Source organism: Dunckerocampus dactyliophorus, chromosome 17 (genome assembly GCF_027744805.1).
Source record: "Dunckerocampus dactyliophorus isolate RoL2022-P2 chromosome 17, RoL_Ddac_1.1, whole genome shotgun sequence".
NCBI classification, from domain to species: domain Eukaryota; kingdom Metazoa; phylum Chordata; class Actinopteri; order Syngnathiformes; family Syngnathidae; genus Dunckerocampus; species Dunckerocampus dactyliophorus.
In genome coordinates this window covers 3,056,573-3,069,915 of record NC_072835.1, presented here as the reverse complement: position 1 = coordinate 3,069,915, position 13,343 = coordinate 3,056,573, and the positions used below count along the sequence as shown (strand labels likewise).

Sequence of the window (13,343 nt, the reverse complement as noted above, 5' to 3'; positions counted from 1 at the left end):
ATAAATACGTACGTACACATGCACGCACACACACATACATAATCCATATATGGTGTCCGTACGCCAACATCAGGCATACGTGCGGCCCTGGGGCCAAACTGTAGTGTCAAGGTACGTGATCATTACTATTGGAAGTGGTAGACGATGTTAAACATGTATGTGCTTATCATTTTGGACTTGACTGTGATGTATTATAGATGATTTTCCATCATAATGCTTATTATCATAATATTATCATTAAAAAATACCAGCATCAAGTAAAAATAAAAAAATGTTTTAAAAAAAAGCCAGATCTGACAGACTGTATAATCAACCCGTGCACAGATGGGCACGTCAACAAACACACACACACAGGGCTATATTCATTTTTCATGTGGGGGGTGGGGGGCACATGATATAAACACATACTTGTTTGGAGTCAATGGTTCTCACACGTGCACATGACATACCAACCACTCTTATGTAACAGTATGAAACGGGAACATGATAATATCTTACAGTCAAAAAATATATTTCAACTTCCTTCTGTATAACATACATGTCATAATACAGTATAATGCTTTTATTCCCATAATAGTTTTACTTTTTTCCGTAATATTATGACTTTTTCCCCAACCTGATTTTCTCCTAATACAGTGTTCCCTTATTTATCGTGGGGGATAGGTTCCCAAAATAGCCCGCAATAAGTGAAATCTGTGAAGTAGCCAACTTCATTTGTTTACAATGACTATGTTTTAAGGCTGTAAAGCCAGTCACCATACACTCTATACACTCTCCTCAGACAGGCATTAACATTTTCTCACATTTTAAACACTCTCTAAGTTCAGAATTCATTTTAATTTTAACGGTCAATCTCCTAGGTTGGACTCATAAATTGTTAAGTGACTCACGGGTATTTTCACTCCTCTGACCGTGCCTCGCGCCCTGGCTCAGTTCAGCTGTATTGTTTTTGTATCCTTGTTAAAACATATTGCTCCTGCCGTTGTCCTGCACCTCCTCGTCCTCCTCCTTGAATTCTCATAAAATGAAGGCTGTTTTTTTCATTGTTTCATTTTCATTGTTTTTGTTTTTTGCACAGCGCAAAGGTTATGTTTTTCCCGGCGTTTATCTGTTTGTTTGTGTTCAAAATAACTTGAAAAGTTCTCAATGGATATGGATTAAATTTTCAGGAATTGTCGGAAATGGGATACGGAGGAACTGATTAAATTTTGGGGGTGATCCGGATCACCGTCTGGATCCAGGAATTTTTTAAAGGATTCTTTAACATTGCGAGATAGGACCATTTTCGGCATTTGTGCATATAACGTAATACTACGTTATTTTTACATGTCAATGTAATTTTTACTGTATGGGCAGCATGTTTTGACAAATCTTCACTTATTACAACTTTAAAAAGAAAATACATACAGTATTTTTCTTTAATATTTCAACTCTATGCCACTAAAATGATTATTTTCTTCCTAATATTACAATTTTATTCTCATAAAATAGCGCCTTTTTTCTTGTTAGATTACGCCTTTAAAAAAAAAAATATTTTCACTTTATTCTCATAAAATTACAGCAGTTTTTTCCCCATTTCTGGTGGTGTCCCCCCCTTTCTTCTCGCAATATTGTCACTTTATTCCCGTAGTATAACTTTTCCACAATCAGTTTTTCCCCAAATTACAACTTAATTTTATTCTGCTTGTTTCTCAAAATATTCATTCATTCATTTTCTAAGCCGCTTCATCCTCGCTAGTGTTGCAGGGGTATGCTGGAGCCTATCCCAGCTGACTTTAGGCAAGAGGTGGGGTACACCCTGGATTGGTCACCAGCCAATCACAGGGCACATACAGACAAACAAGCCTTATAATAGTTTACATTTTTCTATTTTATGCTATTAAAATGAAATAATTTTTCCTCATAATATTGAGATGTCATTCTTGTTAAATTAAATTTTTCTTTTAATATTTTGACTTCAATCTTGTAAAATGACAGCTGATTTTTCTATTTTTGCTGCTGCTGTTTTTTTTTTGTGTGTGTGGTTTTTTTTTTGAATTATATTTTTAAAATGTGCAAATTAACAGGACATAAAAAAAAAAAGCTGTGGGCTACAAATGGGCCGCACTTTGGACACCCCTGCTCTAGACAGTGAATATTAGACGGCTTTTCAGTCTTTTTTTGTCCGTAAGTGGGAATAGAGGCTGAGACTTTTCCACATCAACTCGTGAAAGTCAACATATCCGACATCCACTGGGGCGTCCACTGGGATCGGGCCGATTGGGAGGCGCCATGTTTCTGCATGTACATCCTCAGACTATTAAAGTTAGTTTCACACAACCCTCTTCTTCCTTGTTCACACGCGCTTGCAGATGGTCTCCAGAGACGCCCTTGCTCATTCACCCCGCCGCTGCTGCACGCATGCACACACGGGACGCACAAAGCCATTTGCACATGCACCGCCATGGTCGCCACCTCACTGCGGGCTCGTTGTCATTATGATTGTGAATATGACTGGGAGAGGTTCATGCACCGGGGACGGCGGATAAAGGACACCTGTGTCGTGTCCTACCATGCGTTGGTCATTAAATCCTCTTTTCCCTGCAGGGAAGAAAGGAAGGAGGCGGAGGATAAGGGGAAGTGGTGATTTCAAGATGAAGGATAGATAGATATAGACAGATAGAGCGGGAGGATTGCTGATACGGCTCCAAGTAGCAATTTACACCTCACCCGTCTGACAACCTGGGATGGAGGGATGCGGAGGATGTGTGTGTGTGTGTGTGTGTGTGTGTTTGGGGGGGGGGGTCACGGCTAGTGCTAATGAGAGGAAGAGCTTTGGAGAATTCATTTCCTTATGGACTTCTTCTTTATGTTGCGCATTATTGCAGTTGGAAACGCAAATACAAAACTTACGATGCATCATTTTACACATTTTACACGGGTGCAACGCTACATGTATTCCTAATCCGGCTATTCAGTACGGGATATTCCCACTCGGTACACACTGAGTGAGGGACAGGAAGTGGAACAGCCTCACTTCCTGTAACGACCTACCGTCATATATGAACTTGTGTTCACACCACTGCAAGATTGTTACGTGCACTAATCCCTCGCCACTTCACGCTTCAAATTTCACGGCTTCACTGTATAAAAATATATTAATTCAGAAATCAAATGGAATGTTGTATTATTATTTTACAACATACAGATGTGATAGAACAACAGCCACTGCAAAAAAGAACAAAGAACTCTCTTATAAATAAAGAATCCTACTTGGCGGAAATGTAGTTACCACGGTTACCACACTAATTAATCACCATAAAGAAGGGATTACTGCAATAATATGTTATATGTAAAATAACTTGCTCTACTCGGCTGCAGCCCATTCCATGATAAGACAATAGCCACTGCAAAAGACTACAACAAGGAACTCTCCCAAGGCTAACACGTGTGAGTCTCTTAGGTCTACTATATGGATAGATAGATACTTTATTGAAAAATTAACATTATATACTGTATTGGGGAACAGGAGTATAAAGGTGACTATAGGGGTGTTATTTAAAGTCTAAAGGGCTCTAATAATGTTGGAAACCATATTTAAAAGGTGGTAAACAAGTTTTCTATACTTTAACTATGGAAATATTCCATTTATAAATAAGAATTCCTGCTTTATGGGAAAATAACTTATCAGGGTTGGGTCTGGAACGCTGAAACGCGATTAACGAGTGATTACTACGTTTCACTTTTGTTTCTCACAGCCACTCAGAGCCGAACAAAGTGTGAAATCTCAACGCTTGATGAAAAAAGCATAATCAGTGAGGCGTAAAGACTTAAACATGTAAGAAAACGGTGGGCTTTTCTAAACGGTGCTACATGCATGCTGTACATTTTACCTGTATTATCACGTGTTTATTACCCACTTAGGGTGAACGAGATGTGTTTTCTGCAGCCTATGTTCGGAGATAAAAATGAAAAACGGAACAAGACATTTTTTTGACCAAAAATCTGCGGGGATCCACTGTACTGAAAATGTTGCAGGGCCAGGTGGCGCTCAACAACGCCAATGAATGCAGAACCACGTCTCCCTTCTCCATCCTGTCTGGCTGCTGTCATCAAACTAAACAAAAAAAAATGTGTTTGCTCAGCTTTGTTTTTACCGCAGTGAGACAGAAAGACAAGACAGTGAGCCAGTTCCTGCATGATGAGGGTATTTCTACACCAGAGTGAGTGTCCTGTATATAGTCACATGCTATATAATACTAGCACGAGGGAGCAATGTGTATACCGTCTTTGGGAAATAAAAACACCATCACCGTGCATGCTGTAGCTTTCATTTCTTTCTTTATACTTGCACACTGTAGCTCGTGTTGACCAGGCCCGGCTGTGGGTCATGGCGTGTCTGCGAGTATGGATGAGCTGGCAAAAACGCAAATGAAGTGCTGAGGAGGAGATACAGATAACACTGACGGAGGAGGAGCGCTGCTGAAAAAATGTTGAGACGAGACAGCAAAACGATGACAGCTAGCTAGGGCCTGTCACGATAACAAATTTTGTCCCAAAAGTTATTGCCGTTAAACGGTATTATTGTTGTATTAACATTATTTTGAGACCATTTTTTCATGAATGTATCAAAGGCAACTTTAATTTCTCAAGAGTATTTAACATTGTAATTGGAATGTCGAGAGCTTTTAAATAAAAAATATTAAACAAACAATATGCTAAATTAAACAGACAAAAACACCCATTTAAAAAATAAAATGGACTTTGCAAAAATTGCACTCAAATAAAAATCACAATCCATCACAACATTTTTGATTTTGAATCAGTGTCACTTTCGTTGTGGCAAACAGTGCTCTTATTTTGAAAGCCGGAAGTGTGTCGTGTGTGTGTTGAAAATGTCTACTGACGGTTAAGACGAGCCGAGTGCAAGAATAAACGTGCCGCTCGTCTTTTCTAACTCCGAACCTGCACGTGGTCAGCGGGCATTGTAAAACGCTGGCTTCCATTAAAGCGGGAAAAGACAACACGGTGCAAAGACACACACAGCCGTACTGGCATGCTCTGCTAAACTAAGCTAACTTCCATTCACACTGCGTAAGAGAAGACTTTCCAAGTTATTTCGCCGCCGTTTTGACATGTTTAGTTCGGGAGGGGGGAGTGGGCCCTCATCTCATTCAGCCTCTTTGTGGAGGCGGGGCTACTAGTGAGTGGCGTACAGAAGGTTAGCAGTTAGCTTCGTGAGGCAGCACACGCTAGCATGAATGAAGGCACAGAAGCGATGGTTTCTGAGGTGAATGCCACAGCCGACAGCCCCAGTGTGGGAATATTTTGGTTTTAAACCGAATTAACACGGTGAGCGGATAAACAGCGACGACCGACACGGATCATTTTCTCAAAAAAATATACGGATGGAGGTGCCCTCGGGCAGTGGAGCCTTCGTCCCCGACAGTGAACGCTTGCTGAGGCGTTTGGACAGCAAATATAAACAAAAGAGTGCAAAATGGTGGGCGCTCACAGACGGTGTCGCTCGGTACATTGCAAAAGAAATGCAACCATTCAACACGGTTATATAGCATCAATTTTAAACAACATACACTATCTGTCAAAAGTTTTAGAACAATTTTTCCAGTTATTCATTGAAATTCAAGCTGTTAAAGGTTACCCAAAACTGAAAAATAATGCATGTACAGTCATGGAAAAAATGATTAGAGCACCCTTGTTTACTCAGTTTCTTGTTCATTTTAATGCCTGGTACAACTTTGTTTGGACAAATATAACAATCACAACAAAAATAGCTCATAAGAGTTACATTTTTGGCAGTACAATGTTAAAGCTATTCATGTAAGAACTTCAGTGATTTTGGTTATTATCAATAAAACCATGGAAGCTGCTAGATATCAGCTCTTATGAGCTATATTTGTTATCATCATCATATTTGTCCAAACAAAGGTACCTTTAGTTGTACCAGGCATTAAAATGGATCAATAAACTGAAGAAACAAGGGTGCTCTAATCATTTTTTGCATGAATGTATTTCAGAATGATACAAAAAGGCCTGTTTCAGGGACCACAAAATGAAACAACCATTTAAAGCTATTCTGCAGAAATGGAGGTTGATCAAGCCTTGGCAGGTGGTGCAACTACAGTAATTCCTACAAGTGTTCCAAGTTGTGGAGTACTTACTACCTCCTCTGTCTGCATAAAAAAGTGTTCGGAACACATTGTATGTATGTATGTATGTATGTATGTATGTATGTATGTATGTATGTATGTATGTACCCTCGTGAACATCAGTTGGACAGCATTGTACTGAAGCAAGTCATTTGTTGCTACAAAAATGGCAAGAAAAAAGGGAATTAACAATGGAAGAGAGACAGACTATCGTAACACTTAAAAATGTAGTTTTTTCCTTCAGAGAAATTGGAGTGCTCTAAAACTTTTGACCGGACAGGGAACTTCTGTGTCAAGCTAATGTGGCTCACACAGGTACACGATACTTGAGTATCATCTACTGGTTCATATGTGAATTACACTTCTGATGACAATAATGAAAAAATGGTCTCAAAAAAATGTCGTCGGTAATATTTATTATCGCCGATAATTTGTCGCACAATTATCAACCAGCAAAATGTGTTATCGTGACAGGCCTACACACAATTAATGATAATGAACTGGATAATTATGCCGGCCTCAATATACTGCCATGTGCATGCGTGCCTGTTTTCTCCGTTTCTCAACTCCAAACAGGCAGGAAGAGAGTTCACTCTGTGCATTGCTTTCAGAACCATCTCACATTTGGTCCAAAGAACAACAGCATGAACGGAATGAGCCCTATTGTTGGTCATACAATCACTTTGTCTCGGTGGGTGAAGGTTGGGCTGCGAGCTTACACACAGAGCGCAGAAGAGTGTAACATAGTAGAAATTAAATTAATATTAATATATTGTGATATATTTTTTCATTGTACTTTTCTTAAAAGTAATGTTAAAATATCATCTTGTCCTCATAGACCCAATCTCGTGCATCATCATGTCTCATGAACTGAGTGTTTTGTGACACACCTAGTATGTCCTGTACATATGTATGTATGTCTTGTACATACAGTATGTACGTACGTACGTACGTACATACTTTTTGTCTCCTGCTGGGCTGATTTCAGCAGGAACAGATGGCACAACCCGAGCTCTGCCGAGCCCCAACGGAACAGTCTATAACGTGGACGTACACCAATCCTTATACTGTAATTTACTGTATTCCTGTAAATCATCTATTCTGTGCATGACTTGATGCATGAAGCCAGTATGTATGTACATTATACGGTGAAACCTGCATCACATCCAAGTGGACTATTTCTCTGCTCTATTGACACTTAGTAGCTTAATCCTGCTTGAAAGCTAAGCTGGTGTTTGCCTAAACACAAAGCCGTCCAAACCCCCTTCCCTGTGTGTGTGTGTGTGTGTGTGTGTGTGTGTGTGTGTGTGTGTGTGTGTGTGTGTGTAATGTTTTTAAACACAAAAGAACCTTAACTGTTTAATAGTTCAACCACAAAATAACATGAACAGCAGGGAGAATAAATATTGCGTTATTGACAAATCACTGGTGACGGTAGAAATGAGCAAACCATGCTCCTGAACGCACCACCCAATGTAAACTTCATGCAACAGGCGCCCTACATTACCAGCACCGACAATGACCTTAAAATCCTCTCTGTTAGGGCGTTGAACCAGGATGTAGAAGATCTTTAACGCAAAAGATATTTCTCACGCTAAAACAGAAGGACTGTTGTTAACCATTCATTTGGAAATGGACTGTTTTACAAAAGAAACACCAAAATAATTTGTAAAACACGTGACTCCCTCTCGATTCAGATGTACTTCATCTAAATCTCGCAAGATTTACTTGCATTCCTGAACATAAAATGTTTATTAAATGTGAAAAAGCTTATTTCTATAATACATGACAAATACTTTTATGAGATTTGACATTTCATGAAATTTACTTCCAAAAATAGCCTTTGAAGAGATGTTCAAATGGTAATTGTCCTACAAATTATTGCTGATTTTTGTCAACATTATTTTGAGACAATTTTTTTCCTGAATGTAATGATAATATGTGGTATAATAATGAGACTAGACCGTACCAAAAGCAATAAACTTTAATATCTCAGGAGTATTTCACATTACATTTGGAATGTCAAGAGCTTTTAAATAAAATAAATTAAATACGCATGGAAACATGAGGTAAAACAATACTTCCCTAAAGTGGATTGATAAGAAAAAAATAGATCAGTAGACAACTGAAACGTAACGCGTCTCATGGACACTAGGGATGTCCGATCTTCAGGATCGGGATCAGCTGCCGATCCGCTGTATTTTGAAGATCGGATAACATCGGCTTTCGCTACAAGATTGGGCTGATCCGGTTGGCGTATAACGTTCGTAACTCTGGGCCACACTCCAACACTGTAGGTGCGGTAATGCGTCTGAAAGCTGGTTGCCACTTGACGCCCTCCACCCGCAAGAAGAAGAAAACACAACCCCACCATGCAAACATGTCCGCGGTGTACCGTGGTGAAGTTAGTTTCACGTTGGACGTCGGATATTCGGCTCCGTAGTTACAGCGATAGTTCCCCCTCACTGTGCCCGGGCTGCTGTGTCATGGTGCGGGGAGCTCGCATGGGAAATGCCGCTCTAACTGCTGGTTGTTTGGACTAGCAAGACTAAAAAAAGACAAGACAAGACTAAAAAAAAAAAATCGGATCGGATCGGAAGCCAAAAACTGTGGATGGGGATATCCTGAATGAACACTACGCAATATTTCTGATTTTGAATCAGTGTCACTTTCATTATTGTCTGGATATTGACAAAAAATACCCGTAAGCTGACACTGTGTGCCAATACAGACGTCAGCTCATTTGCATACACACTTCCTTGATTGACTTTTAGCAACATTGTGTGTGGAATACGCTGCTTACGTTGAATGAGGTGGAACGTTCGGCCAAAAGTACACGTTTTGGATGTCGCAAAATGCGTTTGTTGCACCATGAGGTGTTGTACTTCAGGAATCACGGCCGTTTTGTATTATTTATTTCATTGTCTTTGTCACACACCTTTCCATGCTACAAAATGACGATGAGCAAACGGGCTGAAACTGACGTCAGATTGTGTTTCATACACACCAGGCGCGGAGAAAGTACTCCATCGTGTAGTAAAAGAAAGGGACCTCAGCGGGTTAAATTCATTTTTGAGGTGCAGAGAATGGGTCCGCGACCCACTTTGGAGCCACCGGTTGGGAATCCCTGCCATAATTTAAAAAGCGTGCGGATGAGCGGAAAAGAAACCTGGGCGTTCAACAGAAATGCTGCATCCAAACACATCAAAGTCAGTCAGGCTGAAATGAAAGTGTGTTTAAAAAAGCAACAATTTCAACTGGAAGTGGACTGTTGCCCATTAAAAGATATGCTGTACATCAAAAACAAGACCATGTTTGCAACAAAAGCCGTGAAATGCTGGGTATTCCATATCATTCCAAAGCCTCCTGGTTGAGAAATAAAGCAGCAAGAACGAGCGGCGAGAGCATGACAGCGAGGCTTTGTCCAGATGTGAACTAATTCCCCTAATGGAGGTTTTACTCCACTACTGACACACAAAAAGCAGGCGTGCTGGCAAGCACACATCACTGGAAGGCATCCTCATGAATAAAAGCAGCGTCGTCCCTGTGGCTGCTGATGAGCAGATAGCGGTGACGGCTAATGAAAGGAAAAGATACTGTCGTCCATCTTTTCAACAGACGTACCTGGCCTACCTGTCTGTTCCACCTATTGCTGTTCCAACCACAGAGAACCACATTAAAGTCAATCTTTTTAAAACATGTGGAATTACCGTATTTCCTCATACAGTGGCTTAGTTTTGCTTCAATAAGTTTTTATTCATATATATATATATATACTTTTGAATTTATTCATATAAACAGAATAATGCTGCCCATAAAAAGGAGGTGTTATAATAATATAAATAAATAAATAAATAAATAAATAAATAAATAAATAAATAAATAAATAAATATGTATATTACAATATACAGTTATTCCTCGTTTATTGCGGTTAATTGGTTCCTGACCCGACCGTGATAAGTGAATTTCCGCAAAGTAGGATTCAACATTAATAAATAGTTAAAGTATAGAAAACCTCTTTATGACTTTCTAAATACGTTTTTAACATTATTAGAGCCCTCTAGTCATGAAACAACACCCCAGTAGTCACTTTTACACTCCTATATTGTTTACATCACATTGCGTAGGCTACCGGATCTCTGCAGGGGACATAACGATCGGCCGCCGCTAGCATAGCAAGCTACCGAGCTAACTAGTTAGCTTCTCTAATTGACTTATTCCAAACTTAAGAAAGTGTTTCAAACGGAGTGGGGAAGAAGAACAAAGAAGCCAAAAACATCACTTCCACACAGAATGAGAGGAGAACCTTTTTTCACTCAACCTCAGCCACAGCTTGCCCGTCGAAGGCATGGCATGTGGGCTGGGCACAGCTGGCTCAGTCGTCTCCATGCAGTGTGAAAGGTAAAAAGTAACATCATGTCTCATAACATGACTGATGCCGAGTGACCACAATATTACGTCTTTCAATATTTTTTGCCTAATAATAGGCCATAGTCAACAATGAAACAGCCCTCATTTATTAATGAATTATTTTTTCAAAAAATGCAGTCTAGTGAGGGAGCGATATCCTGAGGGACGACTGTATGTGCTGTCATACAAAATGGTCACACAGAAAATGCAGAGAAAGAACATGAGCATGGCTGAAACAGAGACTATAGACGAATAAATAGTTGGTAAACGGGAGTACGTCTGTAATATGGAAGTGGTTTGGCCTCCATAGAGCAGATGTAGTACAGACATGTGGAGTAGCCGAGCAGCTCAACCAAATATTAGCCTCACGGTCCACTACGTAACCAGCGACTGGACCTTGACGTTGTCCCGTCTCCAGACAAGTTTTTTTCTGGGGGAACACCCAGGTGAAAACATCGCAAGTGAGTTGAAGGAGTTTGTCCAGGAATGCGACTTAGATGAGAAGAAACAAGTGTGTAACTACTGACTGTGGATCTCATGTGAAAGCAGCTGCCCTCAACAGCTGGAATAGACTGGCCTGCTTTGGACACTCTCCACACCAGGGGTCACCAGCACAGTGCCCGCGGGCACCAGGTAGCCCCCACGACCACATGAGGCGCCCGCAAGCCTGCTTTTCATTCAGGTTTTCAGTTAATAATGTGAGAACACTAGAAAGAAAAGTATTCTGAAACATAAAATGTGAGTTGTGGATACCAGCATTTTGTGAATGTTTTGGTAAAACAGGCATATTTGATTTGTTTGGGTTGAAATAAGGTATGAAAATCATTTCTACAAAAATGAGTAGCTCGTGGCCATTTTCATTTTCTAAAAGTAGCTCTCACAAGAAAAAACGTTGGTGACCCCTGCTCCACACAGTGCCATGGGTAAGCTGACTTTTAATTGAATTATTTTAAGTAAATGGGTTAAGGTTTGTAGCTTTTGATACAAGACTCTGCTGAATTTAATTATATCGTCATATATATATATATACATATACATATATACATCCCAAAAATATTGCGATACATGCTAAGGTCCATATCGCCCAACGCTGACCGGAAGAAGCATAAAACGTCATCACCATGTTAGCACTGACAGCTCAATCCTGTTAACAACATCTGTGGCAACTTTGATTCATCTACATTTACACGCCTGGGTGGGTGCTGCTGTTTTGGGCAGCAACTGGGCTCGGTTCTTTGATGTGCGAACAGTAGTGTCTATGAACTGTAGTCATTGGAGTTACCACCTGTCGTCTTCATCTGGAGCAGGGGTCGGCAACATGTGGCTGTGGAGGCACATGCGGCTCTTTAGCCTCCTTGTTGCGGCTGCCTTTGTCGAGCACAGTGATTTTATTTTTTTAACACCGAAGTCGGGGACGTGCATTTTGGAAAAGAATGTGAAATACCCGACTCATCGTGAATGCATCTGAATGCATCTGTTCTGACAGCTGTTGTGAGCAAGGGAGGGGGCGGGAGGCTACTGTACGCAGTGAGTCTGCACACGGGAGAGAACCGAAGTTGAGGAAGTTTTGAGTTGAGTCTGCAGCAAGTTACCGCGGAGCAAACGAGAGCGTAACAACATGTTTTATAACGAGAAGTGCGCACAGTAGGTACAGTGTGTGCTCGGTGCAAGTGACACGCTAATCGGCGAGGTGGTGACTCCGGGAGAGGCGGATAGTGTGCCGCGAGGGAGCTGACGGTGCACTCACCGCTTGTGACTGCTGTGAGGTGGGGCGGATATTTCAGCAGCAACCGCAGAACAATATGTGCTTTCACTTTCACGTCCACCAGAAAAATCTCCCAACCACGTCAGTAAAGGTCTTTACATTAGTCGCCTTTGAGAAAATAAGTCACCGAGAGGGTTTGGAAAGTCACCAGATTTAGTGAGAAAATGGCCAAGTTGGCAAAGCATTCACTAATGAAAGAATCCTAAAAAATATCAGCATCTATTCTCCAAATTAAAAAAAATAAACTGGAAATTATTCCCAAAATGAAAGAATGCTTCTCTGCAAAGACCGTCAAGGACAGGATCAATAGAATGGTTATTGATGGCAACTCAGCACAGGCATAAACGCTATTGCGCAAGCGACACTCGTGCGCAGATATGGGCTTTTTGATGTTAACGTTGGCTACATTTTGTTGTAATTTTACACAAATATGTGAATCACTGAAAAAGGCTTACAGTTACGTGTTTGAATGATTTCAGAGTAGGCCTACAAACGCACGGCACACTTCTGCTTGGTGAAGTTTTACAAGTTTATAAGCTGTCTCATGTTTTACGGCTCCAGGCTTTTTTTTTTTTTTTTACTGGAAGATGAAGCAAAATGGCTATTTTGATGCTAAAGATTGCCGACCCCTGGTCTAGAGGGTAAAAAAAGCAGTGGGATTTTTATAGCGGACGAACTGAAGAAAGACGGTTATGTTGATAATGAAACTTTGGCCAAACATGGCACACACGGGCATGTACGTACTTCAAACCATTACTGTGCGTGCACTGAATCTGTCCAACAGCTCAAGACAACATCTCCACTGCTTAAGCAGCAGCTGATCAGTGACTCCATTCATTGCAGGTCAATTCGGGCTGTGTGCTCCATGCGGGGCTGGTTTCGTTACAGACTTCCTTCCTGTCTTTCTCTCGCAGAAGATAAAGGAAGTCAGAGAGCGAGACAGGAAGGCTGATGCTGGGGAGGCTTGGCATGAACAGCAGCAGTACAGGGAAGTATTAAACACATGGAATACGTGCAC

General features: G+C 40.7%; 1 protein-coding gene across 4 annotated transcripts in view; it reads right to left on the bottom strand.

The window, feature by feature from the left end:
• strbp (spermatid perinuclear RNA binding protein) overlaps positions 1-13,343 on the bottom strand; it is a 115,481-nt gene that overhangs the window by 60,811 nt on the left and 41,327 nt on the right. The window lies entirely within an intron of this gene.